Source organism: Nipponia nippon, unplaced genomic scaffold (assembly GCF_047370975.1).
Source record: "Nipponia nippon isolate SJK-2023a ecotype South Korea unplaced genomic scaffold, ASM4737097v1 scaffold_10, whole genome shotgun sequence".
Taxonomy (NCBI): Eukaryota; Metazoa; Chordata; class Aves; order Pelecaniformes; family Threskiornithidae; genus Nipponia; species Nipponia nippon.
The window spans coordinates 9,023,063-9,044,534 of record NW_028262291.1 but is presented as its reverse complement, the minus strand read 5'-3'; the positions used below and the strand labels follow the sequence as shown (position 1 = coordinate 9,044,534).

The window sequence follows — 21,472 nt, the reverse complement described above, 5'->3', positions numbered from 1 at the left end:
TTTCAGGTTTCTGTTTGGCCAAAAATCCCACAGGAAAGCTGTGGAGTCCCTCTAGCCTCCAGCCTTCAAAACATCATAAAATGATATTGTTCAAAAAAAAGAAACTCAGATCAGAAAGGTAAGGACTTGCTGAAGATCTTGGTAATGGATCTTCCTTCTTTAGAACTATTCATATCAGTTCATAGTGTGACTGAAGACTATCACTTGTTGGTATTTTGAAGGTTTACACAAAACACTGTAGCATGCTCAATTCCTTCTGAGCAGGTGGATGTTTCTGAATCATAAAAACAGCCAGCATGCATTCAGTCTTGATCTGACAGGGGAAAAAACAAGCTTTTCCTATTAATAAGAAATAAGTAGGGAGAATGGAGCTTAGCTGAATGAAGAGTTGAACATATCTTACTACAGCAGAGTCTAAGTTGAGGCATGTTGATTTGCAGTCTGTAATAACTACCTGATGGGCAGCTTAGAAATTCTTTGGCAGTTCTGCTGCTTCTGTCGCATTTCTTCTGTTTGAGCTGTAGTCTTAAATAACTGATGAAGGAGTCCTTGTAAGATTGAATTGTAAACAGAGATATCTTGACATACAAAAAATGATTGTAATAAACTGATGCTTGCAGCATTTTTATTTACACAAAATTACTAATTTTTTATACTTAACAGCATGTATATCAGTGGGTTTGTGATGCTCTTCTTTGGATTCTTAAGCATTCACAGAATATCCTGACTTCCCCTTGACTTCAAGAATTATGCAAGATCAGTAGGAACCTGAAATGCTCCAGCCTGAAATTCTTACAAATGAGCTTCAGATTTTCTGAATGGTGTTAACTCATACCATACATTGTGGGGTAAGTTACTTCAGCAAAACTTTCACAAGTTTTTGCTCTGGTGGCATTTTAGAGCTTCTGTTTACATTCTCTCCCATATGTATAATACACATTCCATACACATATGAAGGATGGTTCCTCCATTCTGTTGCGTGATTGACTCACTGAAGTATATGTGTTTACTTTTTTGCTTTCAGCATCAGTGGCACGCTACAGCTAGCTGCAGCTAGCTACACATCAAAATATTTTACCTTCTCTTAGATACTTCAATAAAACTTAGGCTTAGCTGTAATGCAGTTAGATTTCCAAATGTTTGAATTGCACTGCTGTTGGAGTTGGATTCAGATGTCATATTCAGGTTCAAAATGTGAAGCGTTATTTTGCTTGTCATCATGATGACAATTTTTTTCTTGTTTATATGTTTAATTTAAGGCCTTCTGGAAATGGAACTGATTGAATAATCTGCAGATGGATGGATTAATGAAAATAATACTAGACACTTGTATTTATCTGTCATTAATGTTATATGTTTGTTTCTGGTTGTAAGTCTGACATGTACAACTGAATTTGGAAATCTTGCTTTCTAATTGGGCAGTGGCAGCTTTATGATACTAGCTTGTCTTCACAAAAGTTGTAAACTAGGATGCTTTCACTCAAAATTATTTCTCAGAACATCTGCTTTCTGAAGTTTCTTCTACAGTTTTTGATCACTTAGCTCCATTGGTGTAATTCAGGTACACTAGTCGTAGAAGTCAGTTTGTGGTAGAGGTTTGGCACTCAGTGTATTAGTAGGCCATGGAGGAAAAAACCCAGTTATGTAAAAATTCACTGAGTGACCTCAAAAGTCAGTAATAGGGAATGTCAGCCTGTCAGATTGCATTATTAGAATGAGCTCACCCTTATTAAGTAGACTTGAGTTCTGTAAATGATGATTCATCTCCCAGGTGGTATAATGCCCACTCACTAGACCTCAGTAAGAGTTTTCTTTGTTATCTGTTCTAGAAATTAACTGTCAATGACTATTGCAGAAGCTCCAAGTTATCCACTTCTAGTTACAGCCTCTGTGTGGAGCTTTTGGAACATGGGATTGATTTTTCTTCTCTTTCACACCTTTTCTTTCTTCCCTGTATTAGTAACTCTAACCTGAAGTGAATCCCAGAGTCCAACTCTGGGAAAAGTAATATTGCTCTTAAAGGTCTCTTTCCTCACACTTGTTACATGGCTAAGGCAATTAAGGTAACATTATGTTCCCCTCTGAATACGTAATTAAGTGTCCACTGCTGCTTAGCAGATATCCGAGTGAGGGAGTTGCAAGTCAGCCTTGTATACCTTGTTGCTTGAGCATGTCCTCAAAGGACTTTCTTCAGCCTTTTAAGGCTTTTAGTTTTAGCTAGGTGTCATTTGGGTTTGATAGAATTAAGCAGCTGGAATCTGGAACTCCACACAAAGGAATTTTGTCCATTTTGCCATGATTTCTGATCTGAAAAGTCCATTTGACACCTAAAGATACTCTTGAAGAATTTTTAGCTGATATTTTAAATAACAGTCAATATTTATTTGTCATCTTGTCAAAGCATACCGTTGTGTTTGTCAGTTATCATATTGTAATTGTAGTGTCTGCGTATTAGAATGCCTCCTTTTATTTTTTCTTTTTATGTAAAGAAATTAATTCTCTATCTTTGATAATGTGATGAGAGATCAGCTTGAGGCTCCAGTCGCTCTCTTGAACTCATTCTTTACTAACCTTTCATGCTGATGATACCTCCTGCCCTAAGGACAGATAGTGTTTCTTTTTCATGGTAAATACTTCCATTAGCTATTTTGTTTGAATTGGTGATTGACCTTAGATTAGCAGTGTTATGTGAGCCTGTGGAAAATGTCCCTTGGTTTAGCAATGTTGTCCAAAATTATAACCAAAGAAAAGATATACTCGGAGATGTTAATGATAGGATCCTATCTTCCTCTAGCAATTGGTAGCATCAGTTGATTGAGGTGAGGCAGCTCTAACACACTTCCCAAGTGGTCTGCTCAAAATGAGACTAAAGGAAAGGAAAAGAGTGCTGGATTATGTTCTGAAGTGCTGTGTTTTCTCTCCCCAATCCAACAGACAGATTTCTGCCTGCCTTTTTTTAAGTGCACAACGACACCTGAAGCCGTTGCAATTGCTCCTCTTATAATCTTTCTTATTGATTTTTGTCCAGGAAAGCAGACATGGAGGAATACTATGTTGGTGGGTTTTTTTAGTATATACAGTAATATAGTAAACTGCTAAGCAGTGATAGCATTTCATTACTTGACTGAAGTTTATCATTAAACTGAGAAACTTTCAGTAACAGATGAATTGCATTACAGTTAACTTGAAATCCTCTGTTGACTTGGAAATTGTAAAAATAAAAAAAAAATTAAAAAGCCAACAAACACACACAAAAATCCCAACTAACCAACCAAACATAAAAACCATAAAATCACGAATATATTGAAAAAATGATGCTTTTCTTATTGTTCTGGAAGCTGCATTATCAATTCAACTTGCAATTGATTTGGAAAAAGACACAAGGGAGGTTTAGAGTATTATTCATTTACTTTTACAAAGAACTTTTTCCTTCTGTATTGTAATTGAAAAGGATAATACCCTGTAGATTTCTTTACCTCCTTGTTAGTCCATACAGCTCATGTGAGGCAAAATTTCTGTACTCACAAGAAAAATGCAGAGCATATTGACATAGGTTATAAGGTAGACTTCGGGCTTGCATGCTTACTTTATGTGTAAGAGTCATATTAGCCACATTTTCTTTAATTTTCCAGCATTTGGTCTTTTTAATAGTAACCCTACCTTTCCTGTCATCTTAATGTTTTAAGATTTGCAAAATTTAAATCCTACTTGGAAAGGACTATGCCCTTCTGAATGTAAAAGAACATTGAATTTATGTTGGGGAGGGGAAATAAAGTCAGATGTAAATCTGTTAAAGAGAAATTTGGGGTTTAATATCTTATAAACTTAGCTTGTGCGGGTTTTACAGTGAATCTGTTATATAGACAACTGCTTTTCTGTGTTTTTTTCAATATTTTACATGCATATAACTTCATAGGGGAATATGAATAATGTTATTGTGTGTCTTTAATGGCTGTCAGGCGAATTAGTCTTCCAATTAATAACATATCATTGAGAACGTGAAAATAAATTTAGGCAGATGTAGTCTGATTAACTCATATACCATTATGAGTATGTGGTAGGTTGTGAAAATTAGTACTGCTATGAAAGTAGACAGATTTTGTTCCAAGAAATCTGCTTGTCCTGAATAGAAGTGCATGATTCTCATTTAAAGAATATTGATCTCTATGTTGCATTAAAATTAATTTCCTTTTTCAGACATCTGAGTATGAACTTGATGTCTGAAACTTCTGACTTTTTTAAAAAAGTGAATCCTTAGTGCTGATGATGTTGACAGTTTTCAGGGTGAAGTTGACAAAACCAAAATGTAACCCCCCTCCTCCAAAAAATCCTCCCTCCCCCAAAGCAAAATCAGCAAAATCATATTGTCAAAATCAGAATTTTCAATCAAATAGCAAGTTTTCTTTCTCCCCTTTTCCCGGCAGTGTTTTAAAACTTATTTCATTTCCCAAAATAAAACGAGAATATACAAGTCATTCAAGATATTTTTCATTTCAGGTTTAGAGGATGATAAATAACAACTTACAAAAATGTTATGGAGGGAGAAATGAGGCTTAAAAAAAAGAAGTTAATCATATCAAGGCAGCTCAGTATGATGAGACAACAAATGACCAGCCTCCCCTTGGCAAACAAAACTGAATCATAGTAAGGAAATGAGGTTGCCAAGGCAGTGAAAAACAGAGCTAGAAACTTCTCTTCTAAGTCAAGTCACAAGTTGCGAGGCATTCATAGCCTATGGGAAGCGGTGAGTCCATTGCATGTTTCCCTTAATAGACAGGGTCTGCAGCCTCCCATCATTTCCTGGCAGAGAAGCCAGTGATGTCTTCTGTACAAAGAACGAACTGTGCCCTCACCCCATAGGCTTTCACTAGTCATGGTTGAGGTGCATTTATAGTAGTTTGAAATTTTGACTAACACTGTGCAATGGCTGTTTTGTGGCTGTAGGGAGGATTTTCTTCTCTTGGGGTATCAAACCTGCCCTGTATAAGAGTGGCACAGTTACTTTGAGTGATGTAATGCTGTATACAAAAAGTACCTGATTTTGAAGCTCTTGAAATTAGTGGAATATACTATGTCAGTGGCTTAGTCCATTGTACTTCCTCCTTTGCATCACTCTGAAATGTAAATCCTGTTAAAAAAATCTGTCTCATTTTTGATGTTCTCTATATTCAAGACTCCAGCTGCTTACTATGATCTTTGTAGACACTGGGCAAGGAGGAGTTTCAGGACATGCGTGAGTGAATGAGGGCTCTGCTCTTGACTGTGCCACCGACCTTGGGGGGGTGATTGTGGCAAGTTGCTGTCTCTTTGTGTCTCAGCTTCCCTGCTCACAGGACAGGAATAATAAATAATACGTGTATGACAATCACAATACCATTAATGAATAAAAGCTACTATGTAAATATTTGGTAACCAGTCATTGTTTGCTTGTCATTTGACTTTATAAATATTTTAGAAAGTTAGAGGTATGAAAGAAAAGATTGTTTAATGTTATATTAAGGGGGAAAATCTTAATTTGTTTCAGAAGACAGTCAAATGCCCCAGACCTGCAAAAAAAAATCTGTCTATGCATGCGCCAACCTTTTTTGAGCTGTACAAGTTCTTTTTGCACTAAACGCCTCCTTGAAACACTCCTTCAGTCAGCCCTGCATAGCAGTACTTGAGATGTGGAAGGAAAAGAATTCCCCAAAGTGATCCATGGGGCAGCTTTAATTCTCTGGCACCTCTTGTTTTGCTGACTCCTGCTTTTGTAGATGGGGACACTGCCAGGCTCTGTGTCCTGTAGCTGGTCCTGCCTCCACTTCTCCAAGAGCTGCAACTGCAAAGCATGTGGCCGGAGTACACAGAGGGGTCTTCAGCAGTTTTGAGTAGGTCTTTTCACTTGTTTCTCCTTCCATGCAGGGCTGCCTTCCCGGATCCTCTCTCAACAAGTGAATTTTATTCTGGAACTAGAAGGTAATTGCTTTTTGGACACCACTGAAGTGTACCAGCCCTTATTTCCTGACTTTTATCACTGCTGTCTTTGGTGACAGAATATCCGTGGTCACCAGTATTCTTACTGTTTTGCTTTCTGAAGGTAAGGTTAGACATTCACTATGAAAATGGCAGCAGTGGTGGAAAAGGTTAATGTGTAGGGATAGACTAGTAGCAAGAGGAAAGGAAGCAGTAGTTAACTGAAAGCGGTTAAATGCCTCTTTGGATTTGTGTGCGGAATTGTGTGTCTTATTGTGCCTTAACCTGCTTCACTCATAATCACCTAAGCTAGCAAAGGCCTCATATTTAAACTCATTATTTGAATAAATAGGGCTGACTTCAAGTGAAATGGACTAGAGAGCTGGCCCCAGGAGCAGGTGTGCTGGCTGACCTGAGAGATGGGTACATCTCACCCTCCCCTCCCCAGAGGCAGAGGTAAGTATTTAGGTGTGCTTAACCTTTCCTGCCACAGTTACTTCTGGAAAAAGGTGTTAGGAAAGGTTAGATGCTGAAGATAACGTTGGCAAGCCTGTACTGTCTGCTAGGACACCTGCTGCTGGAGCTGAGCTAATAAGTATGAGGGCAAAATATTCCAGCCATAAGGTGAGTTAATAAGGAAATGGGACCCAAAGAGAAGTGTGTCCATTTAACACAACTCTGAGAGTTAAAAAGACTTGACTGAAATAATTCTCTTACTTATGCCTCAGTTTCATTTTTTAGGATGAAAATGAAACACTTTAAATGAAGCAAATATGAAATGCTAATATTGCGGACAAATAACATTTTTGTTCTCAATACTTGTGCATATTTTATGCCTCCTCTTGCTACTGGAATATCTTAGCATGTGTTGTTTCATTATGATTTTCACTGTAAAAATTTGCTAGTAGTTTTATTTTCTTTCATCTTTCATGCTTTTAAAAATTATTTTATGTGGGCTGAATATGTCTTTATTGGTTAAAATAAGTATGTTCTTAAGCATTAAAGTAAAGCATGTCCAGCATGACCCCGAATGCCTGTAACTTGTTGGCAGAAACTGTGACAATATATATTGCCTGAGGAGACACCCTCATTAACAATTTGTTTCTTTCTTGCAAATAGATAAAATTTTTGGAAATCCAATTAGATTTGATGCTTTTTTCCTTTCCAACTAATTTTGTAACTGATATAAAACAAAATGAATTATGACTTTTTCAAAATCCCATACTTTCATAAAGTTAAAATAGGCTTCAAGAACAAATTAGTGCATTGCAAAAATTAATACATGCAAAGTAATGTAAGCACATGGCACTTTTAATTTTTCAATGGCCTGGGGGTACTGTTATCTGGTCTTTTCTGGGAAATCACTCATCATGTTGCTATCGGGGAAAGAGAGAGCTGCAGCCCCCTTTCTGGGAGCAATCCAATGCAGTATGGATATTAATTAAATTTATTAAACAAATAACACAGCGACTCAGGGAAGCAGGGGTCCATCTGCCAGCTCTGTAGATTGATCTCTGCAGAGACGCGAGTTGAATGGTAGTTAAAGCTAAGTTGCAGAGCTCAGCAGATGGGCTCTTGTCTCTAGTGGGGGGAGATTTGGTGGCGGTCCAACAGCTTTTTTCCCCCTCCAGGTTTTTGTTCCTTGCAACTGTGATTGAAGAAGCACTTCTCTGCCTTTTCTCAGCCTTGCCCCCCCCTTTTGTTTATCTGAGCAATGTTTAAGTCTGAGTGATTTGTTAGAGAGGCAAGTCCCGGCTGATCTCATTTTGTGTATGTGATGTAAACCTCAAGCAGAAAATAATTAGGAAAATGTAATCCCATTGACTTTACACCCCACTTGTGTGCACTGCTACATCTCTGCCTGGTGCCTTGGAAAAGGAAAAGTCTAGTAGCAGTCCTGTACTTACTATTCAAAATCACTGCCCATCATGCATATATTGTTAAGAAAACCTTTGTTGGAAGCTTGTGTACACAGTATGAAATTATTTCTGCCCATGGGTTCAGGCTGTGGTGGTATTCTTTTGATTTTACTTTATTTTATTGCTTCCTGTTGTGTTCTCTTGTTCTCAAAAATATGTATCTTTTGAATCCCTCTGCAATCTTCCTGTAAACTGATGTCAAGCAAATACTGATCTAATGAATTGTTTGGTGTATGTGGGCTACCTAAAACCTATGGTGTTGTCTATTGTGGATTAAAAGCCCTTATAATTAATTATGCAATTAAGCCCTTTATTTATTATATATTTGCCGGTGGGTAGGTCCTTAATCAAGTCTTGAGTGTGATGGGTAATATCTGCTGTTGGAGACCAGTCATAATGCCACTTACATCCTTGGCAAAACTCCCACAGACTGTAGTGGGAGCAAGACTGGCCCTTAATGCTGCAGGGAATCCCGCTGGCTGTGGTTCAGAAAGTCTTCCGAGAAGGTTTTGTAATATCTAATCAGGGTTTGACTATTCCTCATTGAGTGCTTGCAATGGGAAAATCGTAACCATACAAAAGTCACTGCTCTATGACAGCAAGCAATAATAAAGAGACGATGAGCTACATAAGAGGGTTCTGCTGTATGTCATGAAAAGATTGCATTTGTCTTTCCTGGCTGAGGAAAAAGTAGGCAAAATGGCTTCTGAAGTCAGTGGGAATTTTGACAAAAACAAGGCCTGTGGGATTTCGCTCTAATAATGTGTGGTTTACAGAGTAAACAAGGGAGAAATATTTTCTGGATGATAGTTTATGCTTTTGTAGCTCTCATTTTTTCCTCTGAATTGATTTCTTTTTCTTTTTTTCTTGGATCAGCCTTGGTAGGAAGAACAATACCAGTGTTTAACTCCAGACGTGAATATTAGGCAGGCTTTATCCAGAGGAAAAAGATAGTTTTGCTTCTGTGAGTTGACTGTGTTTTGCTATGGGTATGTTTTTAGTTTTAGACCATGCTGACATTAATAACATGAATGTTTCAGTTACTATGGTAAAGGGTCAGAATTAGTTGTTTTTTTATTAGTGCTTTGCCAAGCAGTATTCTGAATTCTAGAAGAGACATTACTGTTCCATGGTTCTCTTAGTATTTTAAACTGACCCAATTTACTGTAGAGAGGAGACTAATTCTTTGAGAAATTCTTGTTTACCATGTGTAATAAATGATCTAGTCATTTTTTTACCTATCTAGCTTGTTGGAATTGAGACACCTCAGGGTTATGCAGCCTGTATTTGAATTTATAGGCTATTTACCACAATCTCTCTGTTTTACACCAGGGCTAATTTTACTCTCTAATTTGAGTAGCTGTCCAATTATTTAAGAGAAGACTACATGTTGTTCTCGGAAGTGTTGTTGGGTGTTTTTTTAATTTGCTAGAAGCACACCTTGTGTTTAACTTGAGTTACTTGTTGAATAAGATAGTGATCTCCGTGCATTCTTTAAGGTAGAAATAAAATAGTTAAAATTATACAAATTCCCGCAAACTAGAAGGCGGGGGGCAGGGGGAAGTTGAGAGATGCACAAATTGCTTGCTGTGCTTAACACCATGTTGCTTAAAATCATATGTCTTTGAAATGAATTTTGCATGTTTTAGGAGCAAGCAGACTTACAGAAGGGTATGTAGTAGGGGTCATGTTAAATTAATACATTTTGCCTGAAGTATTCTATGTTATTCTACTAGTGGTGCTTAACTCCAGTATTCTTAAATGACCAGAGCTTTCATCAGTGTTTCTGAGACCTCTCTGACAAGAGACAACAGTACTAGCTACACACGTTAAATTTTGCTCTCAAACAGTATCAGTGGGGTGCTGTTAATTTGGATGCAATTGTAGAAGTAGAAGCAAGGGGCCTCTGAAAGTAAGCAGATGTACAGTAGTTCTGCTTATGACATAGGAATAATGCTTGTGATTTTAATGAGCTATTCCTCAGGCCTACTTATTTCTAGATTCTCTTGTGCTTTCTTTTTCACATTCCCCACCTGCCCCTGCCATGAATCTTATGTGTGTTTACATTAGGGAAGGCAAATAGCCTCTACTAGTTACTGAGCAGAGGTTTTCCTAGGAGTCTCCCGGTGCTTCTTACTAAAAACCTGTAAAAATTATACAGGGTCATATCTGAAAATGTATAACACCTATACACTGCAATAGTAAATATAATAGAATAAGATGTTGGCAAACTTTTGTAGATGTTGCATCATTTCTTATTTTGAAGCTTTACCTGGAGGCCGTTGGTTTGGAATGGAAAGCTAATGTATCGATTTGCTACAGTTAACTCTCTTTCTGCCCTACTTGAAACACTATTGATTCATTTATGTAATTACCAGTAAATGTGGGAGAAATTGAGGAACTCTTGAGCCTGGAAGTAGCCTAGACATGTCTTGTAAAATATATTAAGAATGATGATTTTTGCATTAATGTGAATAGTCTCTAATAACATGATGTATGTTTAAAGAGGGCTTTGGCTTTATAATGTCAAGTGAAGTACACTTAGCTCTTTAATAGCACTTTCGAGTTGCATGCTTTTAATGTTGACAGCTATATTTAGTACATTTGATATTCCATAGGGTGTTCTTAGAAGAAACGAACACATCTGATGGAACAAACCCATTCTCCATGTTCAATTAGCAACAATACTGCTCAGTGGAGGTTAGAACAGATAGGTTCCTAGATGTTAGTGTGAATATGTGTATCAGTGCTTAGGGACAACAGATCATTCTATTTAACTTTGAACTATCTGACTTTTACTAGTAGCTGTCCTTTAATATTAATAGGACATTCCATTTTAGCTTTGTATATTTCAAAAAAGATAAAGAAATTCAGTCTTTAACTTGGAACTCATTTCACTAGATTAATGTACCAGATGTTTAATTGCTCTAGCAGGTAAGTTACCGAGTATGTGGCTTAAGTCTATTCGGGTAATTCATATTTTAGTGTAGGTATTATCATTTTGGAAAGGTATGCAGCTAATCAGATAAACAAGGACTTAGGAAAAACATATGTTGGCCATTGGGAGGCATATCTTTGGGAATCACCTGTGCTCTTAATTGTTCTTGATTTCACAGCACTGTGTTTCCACTAAATACACTTAAACTCAACAAAATAAGTAATTCATATCTATTTGGATTTGCATGTCTGCAGTGCCATTTATCAGAACTCTAAACTTTTTCTTTATGGCATTGTTCATTCTTGGAGGCTCAGTTTCTGATTTTGCACCACTTTGGTCTGTCAGAAGCATGCAAGGCTGGCCGACGCAAGGATTTAATACCTTGGCGATTACTCACAGTTACACAGTGAGCCCCTTTGCCCTCTGAAGCAGGGGCACAGTTCCTGTGGGCTGCTGCAAGTTCATCATTTTGCCTGGCAGCTTGTAACGCAGCCCTCCTCTCGGATCCTCTGCAGACTGCCAAGCTGTGCTCTGCAACTCTGAGGCTCCCAAAGCAAAGCTTCAAGGTTTAGGTCACTATGAATGCTCCTTTGCCTTTCCACTCGTCCAATGTCTCTATGAAGGCATTGCATGCTAAATTTAGCACTTTTATCTCTGCACCAAACAGATTTTAAATAAACCTTTACTCTCTTTTACTTCAGCAAGGTTCAAGGTAATGATTTTGGCATTTATAGTTAGAAGTTAACATACAAAAATAAGATACAAAAAATTTGAAATTATATTTGACTGTCTGTTTCCAGTAAATGTCACTTAGCTTCAGTCTTTTGGTATGATGCACAGCTTGGGAATGAGATGAGCAATGGGGTTTGATCCAGTTTTCATGTAGTCACCCTGTATTATGTAAGCAACCAGATCAGTTATAGAGAAGCCTTTTGCTGCCTGTCCTTGGTGTGCTAAATTTGGCTTCTGTACAATGCAGATGAAATCCTAATTACTTGTCATGCCTCATGTTTATCATCCTCTAGCCGACTGGAGATGGCAGTAGCATCTATGAGGAATGATATCTAAGAGTGTGTTGGCATCCTAAATCAAAAATAGTCCTCCATAGCTCAGTCTTTAACTGTGGACTGGATTAACCAACTGTGTGTATGCACCTTCAGTCAAGAAAACTGTGTGGTAGCTGTGAACCATTCAGCACATTTTCCTTAGCCTTGATTCAGCTTCACCTGGCTGACCCCGAGCTACTTGTGCAAGCTTTAAGGTGTGCTAGTAACGGCTTTCTATGGGGCAAAGCTTATGTAGAGCTATATGTCATCTTTATTTTCCTGGTGCTTGATCATGTTGAGTCTAGGTTATTAGTTTCAGTGGCAACTTGGTTGTTCTCATATTTTCATGACTTGGGGGAGAAGTATTTGGTTACGTTTCAGATAATGTAGGGTCATATCATTAACTGTGTCCTTGAAGGAGCAGAGGAGGCATCCTTTTCTGCAGAAGATTCTGGCTTGGGACAGGCATCACTTTTGTGATTCTGGTGTCAGATTCACCATTCTCAAGTTCTGAGATCTTGTCAGTCTGCAGTTTCAGTAATCAAGTATATGTGCTCTGCTTTCAGGATGCACACAGGCTATTGATTTTCGGGGTATAGAGTGAAAAGATCGCAACCAACGCTTGTATAGTGTTTGTACAAATTGTTGAGGCCATCTCAGCAGAAGTCTGGTTCTCTTCTCAGTGCTTGTTTCTGTTGCAGGCAGTCACCATAAAGCTGTTACTATCTCGAGTGGCTGGGGAGCAAAGAAGGTGAAAAAAGAAAAGAACTGGACTGCGTTTGATGGTGACTGGGACGGTTCTCTCCTATGTTAATGTCAATGGTGATGAAATATCCCAGTGGACAAAATATCAGTGAGCTCCTTTTTGATTTCTAGTATTTGAATATATATATTCAATGTATAGAATAATGTACACAGCATTGTCATCCTCAGCCTGACAGGTAATTTTATTTGCTCTACATTCTTGCACACATTTTGTGTGTGTATGCACATACATACATATACACATATGTATATATGTCATTTATGTGTGTGTGTGTATATGTATATGGAGAAAAACTTTATCTTCTATGTGGTTTGGATGAAAGCAGAGCTCAGATTTGGATGTCTTAGAGTCCCAAACCAGCTTCAGGACTGAAGATGTAGAAAGTGTGATAGTAAGCAACAGATTGGGGAAGAACAGTTCCCCTTCAAATTTTTTTTTTTTTTAATTAGACATTTTGCAATTAAACACTGGGGAGGAAATTACTTTTGAAAGAATGTTCACACTGCTGTACTTGGTAATAGTTTTATCTGCTCTAACCTTTTGTCCCCAAACCCCTTAATTTTTCTGTAACTTGTTCCGTGTCTCATACAGGCTGAGGAGACTGTCTTATAAAAAGACTGAGTCTTACATAGACTGTTGGCGAACATGTTTTTGGATTCTTTTTAAATCCCCTTTTTCAATTCCTTTTTTGGGGCTTTGTATTCATTTGTATTGCACATATCAACTGAATGAATACTTCCTACCTAGTGCAGGGCTCTTCCACTGCCTTTAACTGACTGGACTACAACGTACATATTGAAGATGCTGAAGTCATTAGAGTTGTGTCCAGATAGGCCAAACTACCCTTGTCCTACTTCTAGAATGAGGTCTTTAGTACAAATTCCTTTTTCTCTTGTTTCCTTTATTTAATGAGGCATTACCTTCAGGGAAAAATCCATCTGCCACAATTTTTGTCTGACTTTCATATATTGTTCAAGTTAAGAAAATGGAAAATGTTGCAGTAGTTTTTTCTGAGATGTAGCAATTCAGATATGCAGGCCCTTTTCTGTGAGCACAGTCTATGTGTTACCTAACTTTTTTGGAAAAATATAAATGCTGTAAAGTGAATAATTCAAACCAGATTTGCATGTTAATCTGTTTTTAAATGAGTTTTCTCATGTCATAGATCTATGCATAATTCTCTGGAGGTTTCAAGCAAGACTGAACTGGGTCAGATTGGCTTGTATATTTTCTCTAAATAGGATGGAAATAAAATCTAGTAGTGGATTGGTTATATTAATCATATGACTGCTGAACTGGAGCCATTATTGGGCTCTTGAAGGCCTGTAAAGTAATTAATAGATTTCCACAGGATCAGCCATGACAGTGTACCCACTCAAAGACATTTATGTACAATATTTAAGTCCTTCACAGCCTCTCTTCCATTACGAAAAGTATGTAGTATTTATATTCATGTACTTGGAGAAAAGTGGGAAAATGCATGTTAAAAATAATTTTAATTTAAAGGTATGCAACTGAGGACCTGGAATATCTTTATGCCTAAACTTTGTTTTTCTTCACACTGCTTAAAATAGTATATCTGAACCCATACATTTTCTGTTTTAACTATATTTAAATAAAAATGTTATATGTAAGTGTTTTATTTGATTGGTGATCCTTACCCTTGGACTTAGTGGATTCCTTATCCTTGAACTCTTGACTGCTACTTTGAAGAAAGCAGTGCATATCATGGTTGATGTGTGGTTACTGCTTTTTTGCAAAGGTGAATTGAATACTTTTCCTACTGAGAAGGCTGATGTGCAGGCGTGTTAGCTAGTCCCTGCTCTGGCACCGTCCTGAGCGCTTTGGAGAAACCCTCCTCTTCTTTGCTGCTTCTCACCGCCCTAATTCTAATGTATCAACTCAGTAGAGGTCAAGGTCTGTGCCTCTATCTGTTGTTAAGATAAATGTTTAACAATACATATTTTTATCTAACTTAAAGCATGGGATGTTTGGAGGGATTGCTCCCAAGTTCCTGAAATTGTGCATGCAGAGAAGTTTCTAAGCCTTAACATTCAACATAAGTGTAAATTATTTAAATCTGTCGTTATGACAGCTGATCAGCTTCTACCTGTGTTTGAAATTTAATCAAAATGAATTTGGTAAAACTGAATTGAAGGTTTATTTATGTGATCATGAGTTAACTTTCAGGGATATTAAGGCTGTATTTTCCTTGGCAAAAGGAACACTTCATACACGAAACTTCACTGCTTTGGTTTTGTGTTTTGAGTCATTGCAGTGTGATTAACACAATGCTCAGTTAAATGCTGCATAGGTACATCTTTCTCTTCTGTTTATGACAGAATAATAGTTAATTATCACCTATCAAAAAGATGAATACTTTTTCATTAAATTAAACAAAACATTTTTTAAATGTACTATTTCAGCTTGTGAATAAATTTATCAAACCAAATGTGTATTTGCAGCTTCCTGAAACTTCTGTTTTCTTGCTAGATTTCTGTTTTTGGAAGCAGAACATAATTCTCCCAGGAAGGCAAAAAGCAAAGCCATGGATCCGTTTCCCAGCCTCTATTTCTAGGTTCTTGAGGGCTGCATAGCAGTTTTTTCCTCTAATGGAATGAAAAAGATCAAACTGTGCTAGCATGCAGCGCTACAGTCCAACAGCTTCTACCAGCTCAGGTCTTTTCAGCTACTTTTTATTAAGTAGCCCCATTGCCCTTGCAGCAGATGTCTATCAAAACTGCCTAGTACTCTTCAGACACATGCAGTTTTTCTTTCTTTAGTACAGTGATGTGTCCACATGGGTGGACATTAGTGTATACGTAACATGTAAGAAGAATTGATGGATGTAAATTGCTTTAAAATGGTTATGGTAAATATGCTAATTTTTAAATATTGCCTCTTTTAAAATCCCACCTGGAGTCCTAATCTATTTTAAATGCTAAAGAATGAAATGAAAGTTCTGTCCTTGTAGATGGATTTGATTAGTCGTGTATTCTGTATAAAAAAACCCAAACCTCTCAATGAGGAAACCAGGTGCACTGGAGTTACCATGGAATGCAAGGTACTGATTTAGAGCTAAACTCCTCCAAAATTTGGGGACATTTGGATCTATACTCCACCTCCTCTCCCCTCAAATCTTATAAATCGTTCCTGCCCCTCGACTGTGTTGGTTTTAGTGAATATAAATAGTCATTGCCTGTCTGAAATATCTCCAGCATAGGTAAAGATGCTTTTAAATTCATTTGTCAGAGCCTGGGCTTTAATTTACCTCTATATTGATGATCTGGTTTGTATGTGGTGGGTTTTTTTTTTTTTTTTGAACCTGCATCAAACTGAGTGCCTTGTGCTCACCTCCAAGCGTACACTGTGATTCACAAAAGGTAGATGTTCCAGACAAAGGAATTTCTGCCCTGAAGCATCTCAGCTCTAAAGAGGCATGAGCAGTCGCATAGAACAATTGCAGCATGGCCAACAGGCATTGCATCTGGAGTGTTTTGCGGAGCAGATGTGGTTTTCAGGTTTCCTTTTTTTTCTTTTTTTGGTTGAGGTTTTCTATTTTGAATAGAGGAGGAGGAGGAGAAGGAAATTAGGACACTCGTTTGCACTATATGCCCATACTCTCCTTAATCAAGATGCTGAATGGAAGATAGCAGTAGGTGAAGAACATGAAGTAAAAAAAAAAAAAAAAAAAAAAAAAAAAGATTAGAAAGGCACGAGTAGATTAGGGAAACAAAAAGGCTGAGTATGGAAGAGGAAATATAGGGATGAATCTTTGGATCTTTGGCCTTCTTTTTTCTGTTTATATAGTTGTATTTTGTACATTGTGTGTAAGAGTTAGCCACATGAGATATAAGAAATAATGGGTGGCAAAACAAACATTGTCCTTCCTCAGCCAGAATGAGAGCAGGGATGAACAGTGGCAGAATAAAGGTGATATATGTATGGGGGAATGAGAAGAACAAAGGTGCAAAATCTTTTGCATGCGAGCTGATAGACGTGTTAGAGGCATGAACTTAAAACCACCTAATAGTGAATGTTCTTGGTTTCAGATTGTTCTGACAACAGTATAGGCTGAAGAATGAGAAGACGGTGTTGTTACTTCTAGCTGTTATATAAATCTGTTCCTAAATCCTTTGTATATATTGTAAAGGATTTTCATCAGTGTAACTGTACCAGTTATGTAGGTGAGACCTGTGATTATTTTTCCATAAACTACTAACAGTGTGACGCCAAAGTTAGTACATCTTTCTCTTTCTTCTCTTTTAATACAGAATTGTGTTGATGTTACTTAGAACAATGAGGTTTTTACAATGATTTCTGGACCAGTGCACAGAAAGTCCTGTTATCTGACTAGTTTGTGAAATGAGGAACTGAGGACTGTAATTGATAGCATATTCCCTATGCTTACTTCTTACCCATACAAATAAGATGGAAGGATAATGATCCACATGGGCATGTGAACAGTGTTGTCTGTTACAGCTACTTTGACACTACAATCAACCATTATCTGATCAGGTATGTGTGTGTCTCCATGGGAATATGTATAATATACATATGTAATGTTACATGGATGATTTTGAAGTAATATTGTGTATGTCTTGCACTTCTGTGTTAGGTTACACTTCACTGACAGGATCTGAAGAATGCTAAAGCAGTGAATTGAATCCACAAGCAGACTGAAGTGGTCCATCCCTGAAGTGCTGCTTTGGCAGAGGAGGTTCACTCTTTGCTTTTGCTTCTGCTCTGTTCCTTTAGACTAGCAGTTGTGTGGCAAAAGATGCCATGATCATCAATAAGCCAGAACGATCTGTGATCCAAATAACTCTCCTCATTTTTTTTTTTTTTTTCTAACCTGAATCATTTTAGTGGTAGGTTTTTACTGTGACGCCACAGACAGCTGTATTGGCGGCACTTTAAGGAGTAACAGCTCTGTACACGTGGGAACAAGCATGTAGGGAAACTTTCCAGCTTGCTTTGCTGCCATGAAATGGTATTCCGATGGCGTGACACCCCTGTTAGAATTTCTGCAGTGGGTGCAATGTAAGCAGTTCTTTCCTCTTTTCACTTTTCAGCTTTTTACTCTTATTATACCTGCCAGGGATAAGAGTTGCTTTGTGCCTGCTCAGATGTCTGTGGCCACAGTCTAAGCAGGATCAATTAAATTATTTGGTTTAAAAACAACCCAGAAAGACACATAGCAAAATGTTTTGTATACGTTGTATTGTTTCATATGATAGATCTTGCTAAGGTATGGCCACAAGCACTTGAATTATCATAGCCTATGTGTGGATCTTCTACTACATTCATAGCTCATACAGACACGCCCAGGGTGGTTTATGTATTGTTAAAACGGTATCTGTGGCATATGGCACTCGATGCAGACAGACCAGCCAGTGTTTACATAAGATTTAGGAACGAAGGTTGAGATGAGTGACTTAATTGGTCACAGAGCAATTCCAGTTTTCATATTTGGTGTTTATTTATGTCTCATGTGCTACAAGGACCCACATTACAAAACAGAGGATGTCATATGTCCTGCAAGAGGGTTTCTCAACATCTCTGCTTTTAACTGGCTAGGACTGACATAAAGGGAAAAACAGCCTGTTGGGGCTACTTGTCGTAAAATATGCTTCCTTAATTATTGTACAAAACTGTATGCCTACAGAAGATAACTTTTTTAATTTTATGAGGTAGAGGGCTATAGCAACATTAAAACAGAGACAATGTTAATCAAAACATTTATTATACATTAATATTAAACTGTACAGGAAGTAAAACCTAAGTAGTATGGCTGATGTTTTTCATGCATCACCCTTTACCAAAGTGTGATCGTCTACCATGAAACAGCAGTGCACACCCGATTTCTTTGCATATATTTGTGTTCAGAAAGCCAAGCGTTCTGAAGTGCCTCAGTGACTCTGCACAGCACAATTAAAAGTATAGTATAGATACCTTCATCTTCAGAGGCCTCCCTACCCTGAAACTACTGGGAAGGTCAGGGTCTAAGATGAGGTAGTGTGAGTGATCTTGACCTGTAAATTTTTAACTACTTTTTTTGAGCTGGTGAATTTTAAGTCTTAAAGTATGGAATGAAAATGAGGTTCTCTTGAACTGAACCTCTTCTGAAAAGGTAACCTGTGGTTTGTTTCTTAAGAGAATAATGGCCAGCATTGAAAGATATGAAGCTGTCTTTTTCCCTTCCCTCCCCACCATCTCTTCTTCCTCCTCCTGCCCTGGTTAATGTCTGTCTCCCTTCTCAAGCTGAAGTTTGCAGTAACTTAACTCTGTGTTTCAGCATCTTTGCCTTGTCTGTTGTGACGTTAGGGGCAAGGCTACAGTGGTTCTAAGTGATGAGGCAATGTTGAAATGGAATAATGCATCAGTCCTGATACCCTTTGTCTTTTTCAGCACAACATCACAGCTTCTACTTGCTACAGGGAACACTATGAAGAAGAGTGAGGTTACATCATTTTCTGAGGTCAACAGAAAATCTGAGGGAGGTTACTGTATATTCTGCATCAGTCACTTCAGGCTAAAGATATATCCTTTCCTTCTGTGGTCTTGCTGAAAGAAGCTAGCTGTCCAAGCTATGTACAAATTACCAGTTGTCAGGGAAATGGCTGGTCCATTTGCACAGAGTACTGAAGTCAAGTCCTTGCTGTGTACCAACAACATATATTCTGTTTCTTTGTGTGCACTGAGGACACTGGTGGTAATGGCAGAAAAGTGTGTTCAGACCTCACCTTCCTGTAAGGGACATATAATTCTTTTAATCATGGGACTAAAATCCCTGATCATCCTCCCTGGCATTCTCTCAAGTTTAATGTTTAAATGTATCCTTTTATTTTTTTAAAGATACTAACTCACAGGATCTCTTCCTTTTTTTTTTTTTTTTTTTTTTTTGGGCTGTTTTTCAGTAGCCCTGTATGTAATGATGTGGTATTCTAGATGCCTGTTTTCTTTTGAGTGGGGACTGGGGGAGCAGGCTCATAAAAAGATGGTTTTACAGCCTTGCCAGAAATATTACAGCTGGATGGATATACTGTGAGGTCCGTGATAACTAGAACTGCTTAAACACCATGTAGGCTGTGCACTGCAGATGCCAAGGGTCAGTGCTAAGTAAGGTGTGCTACAAAAGTATCCTATATTCTGTGTGTAACTGTAATGATGGTTGGTCTGGGAAAGAGAATTATGCTCGTCTGCACCCTTGCTTTAGGCCTAGTTTTTCTATTTCTCTCCTAAGGCAGTAAGCTGATTTCTTTCTTGCCTGTTTGAAGATGGGGGAAAAAAAGAGTTACATTTTTAGAAAAAAAGAGCCAAATTATAATAAAGAGCATATTGCTGTCTTTTAAGCTCACCTTAATTTCATCTTTCTGACTTTATTTCTTCAGGAAAACCAATGTTAACATACATTTGGCCTAATATATACATTAATGGGTTCCCCATCACGATCAGTGCACACTGCTCAATTTATATTACTCTATCACATGCCATCTTCAGGATCACAGCATACCCCGCCTCTCCTGTTTTTTTGGTTTTTTTTTTTGTCTTTTTTTAATCATTTCACTTGAAAAAGCCCCAGATGTCAATTTTTTTTAATAAGTTAGTGTCGGTGAGATACAAAGCTCTGGCTTTGTCAGATGCAAACATGAAAATATTCCTGTGAAGAGAGATGTAACTAAGGTATGAAGAGTTCACTGACCCAGGCAACTGTCAGGCAGGAGCCCAAAAGCAATAATTTCTTCTACACGTGCATGGACAGACCACGATAGGAGCAGAGGCCTCAGGCTGCAAGAGGACGTGTGGCCAGCCTTGCAGGTACCCTTGCAATGTTCTCCATTTGCATGGGAGGCAGAGCCATGCATCTGCTCTGGGGAGCTGGTGCATATGCTCCTGGCTGGAGAAGGGGAACAAAGGATGCTCCTCCTTCTTACAGATGGGTTGCAAAGGAGGAGCATAAGGAGAGGAGGTAAGCACTGGGATCCTTACACTACTGGTGAATGAAACATTCCTAGGAAATCAGGTTTCATTTTATTCCATTTTGTCAGAGGGATTAGCTTGTCTCGTTTCTACCATTCTTTGCCACTGCTGTAATTTTTTTAATCTGTAGTGATCTTGTTAGGACCTTCCCTACCACAAATAGTTTTGACTGGGTGCATACAAGAAATCACAATGTTGATGGGGGCAGAGAGGAGTACAAAAGTGAGATTGATGCAGAAAGTTAATGGTTAGGGTCAGTACCTTCGAGGATCTACCAGCTCCGCTCCTAGAACTGTTTGGCACCTTATCCGATGACTGTTTCAAATACATAGGAGGGCCCTTACATCCCTTGCACTCAGAGCAGGCCATTGTGTCGGGATCCAAAGTGGTTTAGGGAAGGAGCAGAGGCTCTGTGTTGCCTAGCTTTGATAAGATCAGAGTAATTGAAAGCATCCTTGGGAAAACCATACAGGCACCAGGGAGCTGTAGATGCCTCAGGGTTGGGTGGCAATTGCGATGGAATTTTTGAGATAGCAATTTTGGGCTTAGCTGCAATTCTGCCTAAATGTCTTACTGGAGCCGGTCCTGAATTCTGTAGTATGCTGTCAGTTTTAACATGTTTTTTAATTAGATTTAAATAACATATCAATAATTCACCTTTCCAGTTAGAGCCCTTTCTTAAAAACAGAGATGCCTAACCTTTCATACTGACTGTAGCTTGCTCCTAAAGTGGAAAGATATATAGGAAGTTCCAATCATTTTGACATGTGTAAGGGGTTAAGTCATTCTTGAACAGTTTATCGCTCATCAATTGTAATTAAATATGTTTATATTAAATTATGTGCTGTAATTAATGTAAAATCTTTTA

The 21,472-nt window shown here is 38.0% G+C and overlaps 1 long non-coding RNA gene across 2 annotated transcripts; it reads left to right on the top strand.

The window, feature by feature from the left end:
- Positions 1-763: 763 nt before the first annotated feature.
- LOC148057057 (uncharacterized) lies at positions 764-20,195 on the top strand. 2 transcript variants are annotated; one of them, XR_015701320.1, is made up of 8 exons: positions 764-848; positions 5,902-5,955; positions 6,305-6,408; positions 12,557-12,708; positions 16,674-16,808; positions 16,896-17,139; positions 17,240-17,341; positions 19,033-20,195. It is a non-coding gene; the product is annotated as an uncharacterized LOC148057057 (long non-coding RNA). The 2 variants fall into 2 exon arrangements; XR_015701319.1 differs by having other exon boundaries at positions 17,240-20,195.
- The last annotated feature ends 1,277 nt before the right edge of the window (positions 20,196-21,472 follow it).